Source organism: Carcharhinus amblyrhynchos, unplaced genomic scaffold (genome assembly GCF_965287045.1).
Source record: "Carcharhinus amblyrhynchos unplaced genomic scaffold, sCarAmb.v2.hapA scaffold_42, whole genome shotgun sequence".
Classification (NCBI taxonomy): Eukaryota; Metazoa; Chordata; class Chondrichthyes; order Carcharhiniformes; family Carcharhinidae; genus Carcharhinus; species Carcharhinus amblyrhynchos.
The window spans coordinates 787,500-802,803 of record NW_027649783.1 but is presented as its reverse complement, the minus strand read 5'-3'; the positions used below and the strand labels follow the sequence as shown (position 1 = coordinate 802,803).

The window sequence follows — 15,304 nt, the reverse complement described above, 5'->3', positions numbered from 1 at the left end:
ATATATTTGTTAGCAAAACCAGTAGCTTTCGGAGCGCTGCTCCTTTATCGCCTTACCTGATGTTTTTCAGAGAACTGAGACTTCAGCTTCTGTTTCTCAAAGAGAATCTCTTTGGATAAAGCCGGAATTTACTTGGATTTCTGTCACTGAGGCATTGTCTGGCGGCCTGTGTCTCACTGCTCCAACTCACTGTATCCCTCCATCCCCTCTCATCAACTCTATATGAAGGTGGGATCTTGTTGTTTAGTGACTGAGTGCACACAATCTGTATCTACATCTGATCAAATAGAATTCAGATTGTGAACAATATCACCATTTGAACCAGCTCTGGGTTAACCCAGGCACAGCTCTGATTGGCTGCAGCCCCCTGAATCTGGGGAACAGACACTGTGAGCATCGCCGGCCTCAGAGGCTTTCACAGTTACTGAGCTGGGAAACTCCAACTAATCCCCGAGAATCCACAGCACAGAGCGAGAGGAGAGGAAAACCTGTCCTGGGAGCTGTCAATCTGAGACACAGTTTGACCTGTCAATGTGCAGATGTGAAGCTGCTCCTTCCATTCCCAATCTGCTATAACCAGGAGTTCCTAACGCCCAATAATGACCAGCTTGCAGCAATGTGTTTGAATGAACACGATGTCATATCATCCAAGCAGCATTTTGAAATTATCATTCAGTGTATTCTGATGAAATGTATTTCTTATGTTCTGTGTGTCATTCTGTAAGAATCTTCCTCTGAAATGAGACCTTGTTTTGCCCTTGTGCTCCTGATGCTGTTTTTTTTTTCAGTCTGCTCACATTCTGATTTCCCTCATGGAACCAGAGAAAGGGAACAGCACTGAATCATTCTGCTTATCTTGTCCACGCCAGCCCGAGGGGCACCCAGGTGTCCTCTTCAAGCTCACCTTCCTGCACTCGGCCCGGAGCCATGGAGCTGAAAGCATGATGGTGATCCACATACTTGGCACCAAAATACCAGAAGGAGTCCAGGCTCTGGGGCTGCCGGAAGCAAACACGTGCAATGATATTTGCAGCGAGCAGGACTCGATCTTGCGCGTGTAAACCCCATTGGATTTCTAATCCAACGCCTTAACCACTCGGCCATCGTCGCTCCGCCATTTACTGAGCTAATAGAATTACCTCAGTAGCGTTCATACTAACTTCATCAGGCACCGTTATTGTACAGAGCTCAGTGTGTGAGCTGAAATTTGTTCCTCTACTTTTGTATCTTTGTCTCTGACGGAGAACTCACTTACTGGGTCAAAGACATGTTTTTGTAGCTCAGTAATTTTTCGTTAGTAACGAATTAGGGAATAGAACATAAGATCATAAGAAATAGGAGCAGGAGTCGGCCATCTAGCCCTTCGAGCCTGCCCCGCCATTCAATAAGATCATGGCTGATCTGTCGTGTCTCAGTTCCACATTCCCGCCCTCTCCCCATAACCCTTAATCCCCTCGCTTATCAAAAACAGCAATAGGTCCCCTCAGGGACAGACGAGGGGAATTGTGCTGAGAGGCAGGGGGAATGGGGGAGATCCTGAAAGAATACTTTGCGTCAGTATTCACGAAGGGGAGGGGGTTGATGTCTCGTCCGGTCATCGAGGGAGCGGTAGACCAATTGAAAGATCTATCGATTACGAGGGAAGAAGTGTTAGGGCTTTTAGGTAGCATTAAAACCGATAAATCTCCGGGGCCTGATTGCATTTATCCTAGGCTGCTTCGGGAGGCGAGGGATGAGATTGCTGGGCCTCTGACGCGAATCTTTGTCTCTTCTTTGGACACAGGTGAGGTCCCAGAGGACTGGAGGATAGCGAACGTGGTACCGTTGTTTAAAAAGGGTAGGAGGGATAGCCCGGGTAACTATGGGCCAGTGAGTTTAACGTCAGTGGTGGGCAAGTTGATGGAAAGGATTCTTAGGGATAGGATGTATGAGCACTTAGAGCGTTGTGATCTGATTAGGGATACGCAGCATGGCTTTGTAAAGGGGAAGTGTTGCCTTACAAATCTGGTAGAATTTTTTGAGGAGGTGACAAAAACGGTCGACAAAGGACGAGCCGTTGACGTCGTCGAGATGGATTTCAGTAAGGCGTTTGACAAAGTCCCTCATGGTAGGGTGGTAGAGAAGATTAAAGCTCATGGAAGACGTGGCCAGGTATCTAGATGGGTAGAGAACTGGCTTGCAAAGAGGAGTCAGGGAGTAGTAGTGGAAGGGTCATTTTCTAGCTGGAGGTCTGTCACTAGTGGTGTGTCGCAGGGCTCGGTACTGGGACCTCTTCTCTTTGTAGTGTGTATAAATGATTTGGAAGAGGGAGGAGGTGGTGTGATCAGCAAATTTGCTGATGACACCAAGATGGCTGGATTGACGGGCAGTGAGGAGCGGGATATTGACAGGCTGGTGTATTGGGCAGATACGTGGAGTTTAATCCAGATAAATGTGAAGTGATGCATTTTGGCCAGAATAATGTAGGGGGGAGTTATATGATAAAGGGTAAGGCCGTAAGGAGTGTAGAATCGCAGCGAGACCTGGGGGTGGAAGTGCACATGTCTTTGAAGGTGGCAGTGCAAGTGGAGAGTGTGGTGAAGAAAGCCTATGGTATGTTAGTCTTTATAGGAAGGGGTATAGAATATAAGAGCTGGAGTCTAATGTTGCAGTTGTACGGAACGTTGGTTAGGCCGCATTTAGAGTAATGCGTCCAGTTCTGGTCGCCTTACTACCGGAAGGACTGTGGAGAGTCTCCACGTCAGGATACTCTGGAGTGAGTGCAGAGGAGGTTTACCAGGATGTTGCCTGGTATGGAAGGACTGAGGTATAAGGAAAGTTTGAATAAATTGGGGCTCTTTTCCCTTGAAAGACGCCAACTGAGGGGGGATCTCATAGAGGTATATAAGATTATGAAGGGTATAGATAGAGTAAACAGTGGTAAGCTATTTCCTATGATCGGGACACTTAGGACAAGGGGCCATTGAGGGGGGAGAGGTATAACACAGATAATAGAGGGAGGTTTTTCACACAGAGGGTAGTGGGGGTATGGAATGCTCTGCCAAGTAAGGTGGTGGAGGTAAACACGCTAGAGTCATTTTAGAGTAACTTAGACAGGCACATGAGTGGGTTGGAGATGGGTGGATATAGGAGATTGTTTTAAATAAGGGTCATTAGCATTGGGGCGTCCCTGGTAAGGTAAATGGATATGGTACAAAAACATTTTTTTTTCTTTTCATTCACAGGTTTTAAGTCGGTCCACCTCGTGTCCAACGAGGGGCAGACACGCGATGAGTCGTACTGGGGCTGCTCTTGGTTGTTCGAGATTGGCCTAGTGCTTCATGTCGTTAGTGTGTGCCTAAACTGGACCAGATACTGGGCAAGACGACAGCTCAGTGACTATCGCTGTTTGCTGTGCAGACACATGGATTTGGGCCGGTGTCTGCGGGAGTTTGCGCATTCTCCCCGTGCTTGTGCGGGTTTTCTCCGGGTGCTCCGGTTTCCTCCCCACACCCCAAAGATGTGCTGTTAGGCTGATTGGCAGTAATCAATTGCCCCTAAATCAGTTTCCCTCAATGTGGATGGCCATAAAACATTAGACAGGGGTCATGGGTGGAGAGGGGGATTGGTGGTGTCGGGATGGCGGCGCAGGCTCGGTGGGCCGAAGGGCCTGTTTCCCGGGCTGTTTTTGCTTTTTGTTCTTTATAAAAAAAAAGAAAAATCTCTATTGTCTTTCATTATAGTCAAATGTTGCGTTCACCCTGGTTTTGTCCACTCAGTTGAAAACACAGGAGGAAGTGGATAAAGTTATAAATAAATTATCAGTGCGATGGCCGGGAATCGAACCTGGGTCAACTGCTTGGGAAGTAGCTATACTCACCACTATACCACCATCGCTCAGGAAGATCAACATCCGTTATTTTAATCACTTATAATTACGGAACTACCTCCGTTGCTGATGTTACCGGTCATCAGGTCTGTCCATCGGACAGTTTGTAAACTGAACTTGGCTTGTCTCGTTTTTCTGGACAGTTTGAAGCCACCTTTTCTCTATTGTTTCTGACTGAGAATTCATTGATTAGTTTTCAGGCCCTTTTTTTTCATTTAAACAGATTTTCCACTGACAACAATTTCAAACTAGATTTTCCATTAGACACAGATGGATCATGAAAATATTTACGTGAATGTTATTTAAGCAGACCTCCCCCTCCCCTCCCCTCCCCTCCACGCCCCTCCCCTCGCCAGTTCTCAGCCAGACACTGACTGGTTACAAGTTTATTTTACTTTTTACAGAAAATGAATCCCTGGCCCATGATCTGCTTTTCTCCTGTTCTCAGGCACATTCACTTTCAACAAGGGCGCAATAACTGGTTTGAAGAGTCAGAGTCAGACTGCAGTCACCTCGTTTCTCTCTCCATCCCTTTATCTCAGAGTCACCTTCCACCAAATCCTGCAGCCTGATTTGGCCAAGTTGAGCGAATGGGTCAATGACCCAAGTTAGGTTGAGGGAGCTGGGACTCTTTTCCCTGGAGAGACGAAGGTTGAGAGGCGACCTGATCGAAGTTTATAAAGTGTTGAGTGGAATGGATAGGGTGGATTCTCGGAGGCTATTTCCCCGGGTTGAAATGGTCGCTACAAGAGGACACAGATTGAAGGTGCGGGGAGGCAAGTACAGAAGTGATGTTAGGGGTAAGTTTTTCACTCAGAGGGTGGTGAGTGAATGGAATCGGCTGCCGTCAGTGGTGGTGGAGGCGAACTCGCTGGGGTCTTTTAAAAGACTTCTGGATGTGTGTATGGAATTTAATGGGATTGGGGGTTATAGATAGGTCTATTGATTGGTAGGTGTTGATGTGATCGGCGCAACTTGTGGGCCGAAGGGCCTGTTTGTGCTGTAGTGTTCTATGTTCTATGTTCTATGATTGGCAGATGCAGTATATTTCGAATAAATGTGAAGTGATCCAATTTGTTAGCAAACACGGGAAGACAGATTATGTTCTGTTTGGTCATAAATTAGGAGACGAGAATGTGCAACCAGAACAGAGTGTCCTCATGCACCAGTCACTGAGGGGAAACATGCCGCTGCAGCAGGCAGTAAAAAATGCAAATGGCATGGTGGCCTTCATAGCGAGAGGCTTCGAGTACGGGAGCAGGGATGTCTTGATGCAATTATGCAGGGTCTTGGTGAGGCCACAGCTGCAGTTTTGTCTTCATATCTGAGGAAGGATGTTCTTTGGACTGTGGGTGAAAACCCATGCAAACATTGGGAGAATATGCAAACTCCACACAGGCAGTGACCCAAGCCCCGAATCGAATCCAGGTGCCAGGAGCTGTGAAGCAGCAATGCTAACCATTGTGTCACCATGCCGAGTCAAACTTGTCCAACTGTGTTTGGTGTCTGTGAGATCTCCGAGTCTCTCTTGTGTAAAATAAAACGATTTTCCAATCACAAAGTTCCCACTAATCCCCCTGCTGAGCCCCAAAGTTAGATTTCAAGGCACTGTTTCATTAATTTCAAGATTTGAGTTGGAAGTTAGAGAGCATGTCAGCTACCCCGTGTCTGCATATCTTACCTCCAATCCTCACTTTATGTCACTGATTCCGCTACTCGTAATTAATGCAAGATAAAATATAGAAATGAAGCATATCTTCTCTGATTTGATATATTAAAGAGCGCGGTAAAGTGGTACAGTAATTCGCACTGCTGCCCATGTTTGATTCGGGCCTTGGGTGACTGCATGGAGTTTGCACGTCCTCCTTGTGTCTGCGTGGGTTTCCTCTGGGTGCTCCAGTTTCCTCCCTCACTCCAAAGACTGGCTAGGTGCTTTGGCCATGTTAAATTGGTCCTTAGGTTCCCAGGATGTGGAGGTTCGGGGGATTAGCCATGGTGACATTGCGCGAAATATGTTCTTTCAGAGAATCTGTTCAGACTCCTTGGGCTGACTGGTTTCCTTCTGCAATGCAGGGATTCTCTGCATACACAGTGTCTCCATTTATGAAACCAAGAATCCCGTCCGTTTTCCTAACGACTCTTTTAAAATTTCCCTTCGCCTTCAAATATCTCTCTGAACCTCAGTTCCCTCTGAGCCTGCACACTGTATAGAACGGGACCATTCTGTTTCTATTGCCTCTCCCCATCTTTGCTGTCAGAATGCAGCACTGTTCCTGAGTGTGGGATTAATAATGTGTCTCTGCTACAATATCAGTGAGAGCTAAGGCTGCAGCTTCTGGTTCTCCAGGAGAAACGTTCTGGATAAAGCCGGAATTTATAAGGATTTTTATCACTGAGACATTATCTGGCCGTCTGTATCTCACCGTCCTGACTCACTCTATCTCTGTCTATCCCTCTACCCTCTCTGATCCACTCGATATGAAGGCAGGATGTTGTTTAGTGACTGAGTGCACAACTGACACGCACATCTTTGGACTATGGGAGGAAACCGGAGTACCCGGAGGAAACTCACGCAGATACGAGGAGAATGTGCAAACTCCACACAGACATTGACCTCAGCCGGGAATCGAGCCAATGTCCCTGGAGATGTGAAGCAGCAGTTTGAGGGGGAAAAAAACAAATTGGCCAGTACGGGGATCGAACCCGCGACCTTGGCGTTATTAGCACCACGCTCTAACCAGCTGAGCTAACCGGCCACGGAACGCCACACCGCCCAGGGACAGTTATCAGGGCGGCTTGGGTCAATGTCTGTGGGAGTTTGCACATTATCCCCGTGCTTGCGTGGGTTTTCTCCGGGGGCTCCGGTTTCCTCCCACACCCCAAAAACGTGCTTTTTGGCTGATTGGTGTTAATAAATCGTCCCTAAATTGGATCTCCCTTAATCTAGCGCGCATATCATTCCCAAAATTTCCACCCCTTTATTGTGGAGTCCAGGAGATGTAGACAAAAGTCGTAGGTAGAAGAAGGATTGGAATGATGCACTCACTGAGGTTAAAATGGGCGGCGCGGGCTTTTGCAGGGCCGAAGGGCCCGTTTCCTGTGCTGTGTTGTTCTTTGTTCTTTGTATTTTGTTATCGTTGTCGGTCCCTCGATTCGAGGATGACATCCATTCAGGGCCATGAGTTTCTGCTATGGGTCTTCATGTGAGTGAACAGGCCCATTCTCAGCCCACAGAGCTTTCTTCCCTGTTACTGTCTTCTCTGCCTCCATTCTGCCTCATAAAAGCCTGCTGCCGATTGGGGAACAGGTTTTGGCCATCTTCAACGATTTGGAACAAACTCTCCCAGTCATCAGCATGAATGCTGCCTCCCTTCAATGTGGAGGGTGTTGGGGAAACATTACTGATGGGATGTCTCTCACACTCTGAGGATTCGCTGATACACTGGTCACATGTACATCATTGTGCTAAAACCATCAACTATCAATGGCATGTGTGAGAGAGTGAGGTACTTTCCTATCTGCCCTTCTCTGGTCCATTTTGTCGAAATGATTTTTGACAAAATCTTTCATTAATTTAAAGCCCAACATCAGGCCACCCTCAGCCTCGTTGTTTTTGGAGAAAAGGCTCCGGATTCTCAATCCGTCCCTAGACCATTTCGTTTTTCTGGAACTTCGACCAGCTTTCTGCAGAAAGATGCTAGGACTCGAACCTGCAATCTTCTGATACTATCTCCACTTATCATGGGAACAATTAAACGCCTTAGCCATTAGGCCAGGCGGTCGAGCAACAAAACACGGTACCGAATGTCAGCATTTGTTACCGGCAGAGCATTCTCTTTCTCCTTAATGGTTCTTCTTTTTTATGGGCTGTGGGTGTCGCCTGCAGGACCAGCATTTGTTGCCCTCCTCTAATTGCCCTTCAAATGAAAGTGCCTTGTTCGGCCATTTCAGAGGGCAGTTAAGAGTCACCCTCATTGCTCTGGGTCTGGAGTCAGATGTCAGCCAGACCAGGTAAGGAGGGCAAACGGCTTCATCTAATGTGCACCGATGAACCAGATCATGTTTTACTCCAATTGACAGTAGTTCCAAGGCCACCATTACTGAGACTAGCTTTCAATTCCAGATTGACTTCATCAATGAATTGAAATTCCACCAGCTGCCGCAGTGGGATTTACTCCGTGTTCCCAAATACTAGTGCGGGTCTCCGGATTACCAGCCCAGTGACATCACCTTTCATCCCTGAAAACAGAAACAGTTCATTCAGCTCATTATTAAACCCCTTCCTGAGGAGATTAGAATTCCCTCCACAGAATTCTATTGAACAGATTGCATCAAAGCCTGTTGCTCCATTCGGGAGCATCAACAATTTATTAAGATCTCAAAGATAAGATTGATTTCTGGGGCGGAGGATCAAATAATGAGATTCAAAAATTGAATGAACAAAACAACAAGGAAATACATTCTGAGAAAGAGCCCTGCAATGTTTGCAAGAAAATGCAGAGCTTTCAGCTGAAGAAGGACATCTCTTTTTTTTTGGAACTTGGACCAGATTTCTGCATAAAACGACCGCGACAGGACTCGAACCTGCAATCTTCTGATACCTTCACTATCACAGAAACCGAAGTCAGACGCCTTATCCATTAGGCCACGCGGTCGACACGTGAGCACACCATCCGAATGTCAGTACCATGTGAATACCTACCGAGGTTATATTTATTCTCAGTTCTCTTTTTGGATGTTTCTCTGATTCCCAGATGCCACAAACTGAAGGGGAATCCCCAGTGTTTGTAACCGGCAGAAAACTGAAGATCATTTCCAACATTCTTGGCTGCCTGTCTGTGTGGAGTTTGCACGGTCCCCCCGTGTGTGTGTGTTTACTTCGGGTGTTCCGGTTTCCTCCCAACTCTAACGAAGTGCAGATTAGGCGGATTGGCCAGGCTAAATTCCCCCTTATTGTCAGGGGGATTAGTAGGGTAATTAGGTGGGGTTACAGAGAGGGATTCTCTGTCGGAGAGTTGGTGCAGAATGGTCGGTGCGGCCTCATTCCGCACTGTGGGGATCCTCTGCCTCCTACACATCCTGTCTTCAATCTTCAATGCCTGTCCCTGAATCCTTCTGCCAGCAGCTAATGCAGCAACTTCCCCCTGTGTACCTTGGTTCAATGTGTTATTTTATTTTACACGTCTCTTATATCACCACTCAATCCCGTTAGCTGTAAAGAGTTAAAATCCGAATTATCCAGTCAAACCTTTGAGCTAAAATCCATCATCGACCGATTCAAAGCAGTAAATCTCATCTTCACCCACGTCAGGACTCTCCCACACTTTCTAAAGTGTGATGACGGGGCCTGGGTACAATCCTAAAACAGCCGCAGATAATCAGAGCTTTATAAAGATTGAGCAGAACTTCCCAGTTTTTATCCTCAGTATCTCCAGTTCTGAAGCCAAGCATCCAATCCGCCTTACTGACGACTCTCTTAAAATCGCCTCTCTCCTTTAAAGATCTCTCTGAACCTCAGCTCCCTCTGAGCCTGCACACTGTTTAGAACTGGACCATTCAGTTTCTGTTGCCTCTCCCCATCTCTCCTGTCCAAATGCAGCACTGTTCCTGAGTGTGGGATTAATAATATGTCTCTACTACAATATCAGTGAGAGCTGAGACTGCAGCTTCTGTTTCTCCAAGAGAATCTTTCTGGATAAAGCCGGAATTTACAAGGATTTCTGTAACTGATAGACTATCTGATAAATTATCACCGCCCTCACTCACTCTATCGGTGTCTATCCCTCCACCCCCACTCAGTAACTGTATAGGAAGGGGGAATATTGTTGGATAATGACTGACTGCAGACAATCTGTATCTTCTTTTGATCAAATAGAAAGGGAGAGAGATTCTCACAGTCTCTTTGTGAGTATGGATTAACCTTTTATATGCCCTCACAAACACAGTAATCCCCTTGCCTTTGTCAATTCCTAAGAAGTACTTGTACCTCTGAGGCCCTGGTGGGCGGTTGAAGGGTGGGGTGAGGTTTGAAGGCGATGCCGCAGGGTGCTGAGTGTGAGACCAGCCGATTTTAAAGCATGTGTGTAGGAAAGTGAAGAGTGAACTTGTCCGTTTGAAGATCACAGAAAAGCTGTGTCTCGAGCTGGGCCCGAGAGACAAGTTCTGTGTTGTCAGTAAATGAACTCCTGTAATGAAGACACAAAATCAGAAAGAGGAAATGCTGGAAATATTCAGCAGCTCCGAAAGCAGCTGTGGAGAGATATTCCTGTCGCCAGGATGTAACTCTCCAATTGGATACTTCACATTGCTCAGATCTGACACTCTCAACACCTTCCTGTAAGGAACAGGAAGGGCGGGAATTGGGTCTTTGTTGATTTGAGCAAACAGAGCAATGCAGCAATGAGAAGCTCCTCACCCCCAGGTGGCTTGGGGGAGGATGGGACTCACTTAGAACATAGGACATAGAACATTACAGCGCAGAACAGGCCCTTCGGCCCACGATGTTGCGCCGACCAGTTAAAAAACAATGACCCTCTAACCTAAACCAAACCCTTTCCATCCATAAACCTATCCACACCTCTCTTAAACGCCCCCAAACTAGGCGCATCCACAACTGCAGCAGGCAGGGCATTCCAATCCCTCACCACAGGCCCCTGTCTGGGGTTCAAAAATTGGGGGAAAAAAACGCATCGAGTTTGAAATGTAAATGCTACAAAGATGGAATTCAATTCGATTTGTGCACAGATTTTGAACCTTGGCGAATGTCGTCAGGATAACCGATCTGTTTAAGATGCTGTGTTCATGTCGCAGTCTTCTTTCGGGGCCTGGGCTCAAATCCCACTTCAGACACTGTTTTTATTTCCTTCGCAAGGCACCATCCAAACCCAGGAAATCTCTCAGCACAAGGGCAGCAGATGCAGAGGAACAATGACCACCTGTAAGTTCCACTCCGAGACACACATCATCCGGACTTGGAAACATATCACCGTTCCCATGGCTGGCTCACAATCCCGGAACTCCCTCCCTAACAGCAGTCTATGTGTACATACATCACATGGACTGCAGTGTCTCCAGAATGAATTCATCGCCAATTACTCAAAGACAATTAATTTGGACAATAAATGCTTCCCGGGCCAGTGACACACATATCCCGTATGAATAAAGTATTTTCTTTTTTAAATCACTTCGTGCGACAGAAGGAACACAGCTGCCTTCAGAGCAGAAAACTGTGTGTGTGAATCACATCTCTATTTTTATTCCAAATGTGTGTCTGAAAACAGTGAGTGGAACCAACTCACGTTAAACAGTTCAATATTTAGTCGGACAGTTCACAGGTACGTTCCAATTCTGGCAGTATCTCCTTTTTCACAAATTCCACCAGATCTGGAACGTATTTCCAGCATTCCGCTGAACCAACCCACAGCAGCGACAGACTCTGTGGCTTAGTTGGTGAAAGCGCCCGCCAAGTCAGCAGGAAATCCTGCGTTCAAACCCTTGATTCTTTTTCCAATGATTTTTGCAGTTATGCCAGTCACAAAATCCATTTTGCTTGTCAGTTTTGTCTTTCCCTTCACAGTGGATAATCTCCAACGATTGAAACATTTCGAGACTCTCCACAACTATCTCGACTATTTGTTGAGAAGATCCAGGTATTTTCATCATCTTGCAGTAAAAAAAACATTTAAATATACTCAATCTTCTACCAGCACAGATTTCCATTATTTTCTCGGGGAATTCCGAACACAGTCAAATGGCCTGAGAAACACACAAACCCTACAGTGCTGAAGGAGACCATTCTGCCCGTCGAGTCTGTACCGACTCTCCGACAGAGGTTGCACATAGGATCTATCCCCGCAGTGCCACACACCCGCTCCGCTAATCTACTGATAGAAATACCTTGGGGACGAAGGGACAATCTAACATGGCCAAATCCATTCAACCTGCTCATCTTTGGAATGTGGGAGGAAATCCAATCACCTTGTTTCCTGAGATCATTTGTCTGGGTGAATTCAACTTGAACAGAACGGCAAAAGTTTGGCACCATCCAGGACAGAGCATCCCGCTTCATTCGCTTCCCATGCATAAAAATTCACTCCCTCCACGACCGACACACAATGGCAGCAGTGTGCACCATCCACACGATGCACTGCAGCAACTCAGTAAATTTCCGTTGCCAGCACCTTCCAAACCCACGACCACAAGGACCAGCGCAGCAGAAAGATAAGAATAACACTGAAGAAGAGCGAAGGCTCTGCTGGGAATGGAACCCAGGATCTATTGATTACTAGGCAGGCGCTTTAACCAACTAAGCCACAGAGCCAGTCATGGCTGCGGGTGGGTTCAGGGGAATACTGGAAATATGTTCCGGATCTGGTGGTATTTGTGAAAAAGGAGACACTGCCAGGTTGTCGAACACTGATATTTATTTATTGATTGTAGTTATTTATAAGTTGTTGTTGCGTGTCTGCGTTCCTTAATCTAATTTATCTTCCAAAAGAAATGAAATATCTAATTGAAAAAGATGTTACAATTTCTCACCCAACCAGCGAACGTTGTGTCAAACTTTAAGAAAGGTTTGTGATTTATTCTCGAGTCAGTGGTTTCCCTGGGAGCCGGGTTAACAGAAACAGCATGGAGAGATGGCAGAGCAGGAAATGTCGGTGCCGAAGGTGAATCACATCAATGAAGCAGCAACTGGTTTGTTACTAACCTGATCCATAATCCGATTGTGGTGGGACTCAAACTCACAACCTTTAAGTGACTGAATTACCATCATTTGGAAATCCAACGCGACACAGAGACACAGGCTGAAATTTTACTTTACTTGTCCTTAGATGGATTTTTGACAATGTGGAAACTATTGATAAGTTCAATAATCTCATAGTTAAAAGGTTAAGGACTGTTAAGAGGGACTTCATTGATCGCAAGTCACGTTGGGACATCTGATGTCTGGTCAAACAGTTGTGGAAATACAGAACTTTGCGTCCGCTATACAGGAAATCTCGCCATCCCAGAATGATGCTCCCTTATCATTCTTCCTCACTACCCTGTACAGCTTGAAGTCTCATCTCACGGGACTGATTTGTGGGAGATACATTCTACTCTATCTGTCACAGGGCTGATCAGAAGCTCTTCCCTGTTCCAGTTAAACAGAACACAACGCAAAGCTGGGAGCTGGAAATCTGACCGAAAAAAAAATGCTGGAAATGCTCAGCAGGTGAGGCAACATCTCATTAACGGAGATTTGTGTAAAACCAGCTCCTGAAGCACAGCACAGCGGCACAGTTTAAAGTTTCCTTTCATCCACAATGGATGCTCCATTCTATGATTTTGAACAATTCAAATTGAGAATGTGCATTGTTATTCTAGTCGCCACAGCCTGAAAACCACTTCAGGCATTGATGTCACCCGTGGATTTTAAATTTGTAAATCCATTCTCTATCTTTTTAAAATACTGTTGAAACTGTATCCAACACACGCTCAGTTCTTTGTGAAAGACAAGGAGAATTGAAGATATATTTGTATAATTTTCCTTTGACTAAATTTGTACAGAAGCAGAAAGGCGGGAATCACACTCAGCTGTTCATGAAACTCACCCGCTAAACATTGAAAGGTGGCAGTGTTTATTCAAGGGATGATTCTTGAACATAGAACATGGAACAGTACAGGCCCTTCGGCCCTCAATGTTGTGCTGAGTTATGTTCAAACCCAAGATCAAGCTATCCCACTCCCTATCATTCTGGAGTGCTCCATGTGCCTATCCAATAACCGCTTGAAAGTTCCTAAAGTGTCCGACTCCACTATCACAGCAGCAGTGTATTCCACACCCCAACCACTCTCTGAGTGAAGAATCTACCTCGGACATCCCTCCTATATCTCCCACCATGAACCTTATAGTTATGCTCCAAGGGTAAAAAAACCTCGGCTTGTGTATCTTTGCAACATTTACAGCTTGTGTCTGTTTGTGAGTAAATGACACTCCAGCGATCTGTTACTCATTCAAATGTTAACTAGTAACGAGAAGCGGAAGAAAATTACTGCACCCTGGACGGAAATGACAAATCATTTTGTAGGAGCCGCCATGTAATTCTTTTTTCTGTTGCTAAAAGCGAAATAGCAGAGAATGGTTTCGATCCATCGACCTCTGGGTTATGGGCCCAGCACGCTTCCGCTGCGCCACTCTGCTACACAAAGATGAGTTGTTCATTTATTATTAATGGAGAATCGAAAAGTTGGAACGATGCAATCTGGGCAATACAACTGAGCAAGGTGAAACACTATGGGGACTGGACAGGATAATCCTACCATGGGCAGGGCACTAAGTGAAGATGCGACATTGACTGAGTTGTCAGACGGAGCAGGGAATCGTTTCAGAAGATGCCAAGGAAAGTTGGAGTGCCAATTTTTTAATGATCACTGTACAAGTAGACGGTGAAATGCAGACTTCAGGCTGAATATTCATGAGTTCTGAGATGGGTGAAGAGACTGTGGCATCTCTGCATATTAAAGGTGCAATGGGGATTAGGAAGGGTAAAGGTTACCCTTTATTTTATATCGTCTCTCGTTGATCTTCGGACCAAAATGTCTCACTTCACACTTCCTTACATTAATTAAGTTGTATCTGTCACGTGTCTGTCCATTCCACCAGCCTGTCTACATCTTCTTGAAGATTATCAATATCCTTCTTATTAAAGTTTAGAATATTTTCAAGTTTTGCACGACTGGCAAGTTTGAGATTGAAACCTGTGCACCCAGATATAGGTCAGTAATATATAATCAAGAAAAGCAAGTTTATCTCTATTTACCTTTCCCAATTAGAAGTAAGTAAAACCCTGTGTAATTTATGTTTTAATCGGTTTGTACTAATAATCAAACTGTTGCATAAGGAAAGTCTAACTATACTAAACAACAATGATTTTAAATGTTAATTGGTTCAAAACAAAATACCTACTGTTGCTGATACTTGAAGTTAAAAAGCATAGCCTTGCTGATTTATCTGTGTTTAAATGATGAAGTGGGTATGCCGGCGTTGGATTGGCGTAAACACAGTAAAAAGTCAGACTGTTAAATGATGAATACAGAGGAAAGCAGCTTCCTGGTGGATTTCGAATTGATATGGCCACCACATTTAGTATTTCGAAATTTCTCCGCCCCAGCTTCAATATAATGTGAACATTGACTCTCTGTTATGCCTCTCCCTGATGTCGAAACTTTAGTCTATCAGAGCGTCCTGACATCTACTGGCCGTAACCCAGAACTGCAACAGAGCAGAAGAATATCCATGTGAACTGTCGGTGTTGCAGAGCCAGATCAAACAGGAATTAATGATTGGATGTCAGCATTAAATCCCATGGAGAATTCAATATTAATGTAGTTTCCCATGTAGTCAATATAACTTGGAATTTGCTATTAACTGGAACAGTTGAGTCAACTAGC

General features: G+C 45.4%; 5 non-coding genes across 5 annotated transcripts; all 5 read right to left on the bottom strand.

Moving 5' to 3' along the window:
- Positions 1-1,028: 1,028 nt before the first annotated feature.
- Positions 1,029-1,110, bottom strand: trnas-aga (transfer RNA serine (anticodon AGA)). The gene has a single exon. It is a non-coding gene; the product is annotated as a tRNA-Ser (tRNA).
- A 2,694-nt stretch (positions 1,111-3,804) lies between these two features.
- trnag-ccc (transfer RNA glycine (anticodon CCC)) lies at positions 3,805-3,876 on the bottom strand. Its single transcript has one exon. It is a non-coding gene; the product is annotated as a tRNA-Gly (tRNA).
- Positions 3,877-6,550: 2,674 nt separating this feature from the next.
- trnai-aau (transfer RNA isoleucine (anticodon AAU)) lies at positions 6,551-6,624 on the bottom strand. The gene has a single exon. It is a non-coding gene; the product is annotated as a tRNA-Ile (tRNA).
- A 1,807-nt stretch (positions 6,625-8,431) lies between these two features.
- Positions 8,432-8,523, bottom strand: trnar-ucg (transfer RNA arginine (anticodon UCG)). Its single transcript is given in 2 exon segments — positions 8,432-8,467; positions 8,487-8,523. It is a non-coding gene; the product is annotated as a tRNA-Arg (tRNA).
- A 5,459-nt stretch (positions 8,524-13,982) lies between these two features.
- Positions 13,983-14,054, bottom strand: trnam-cau (transfer RNA methionine (anticodon CAU)). The gene has a single exon. It is a non-coding gene; the product is annotated as a tRNA-Met (tRNA).
- Positions 14,055-15,304: the final 1,250 nt, after the last annotated feature.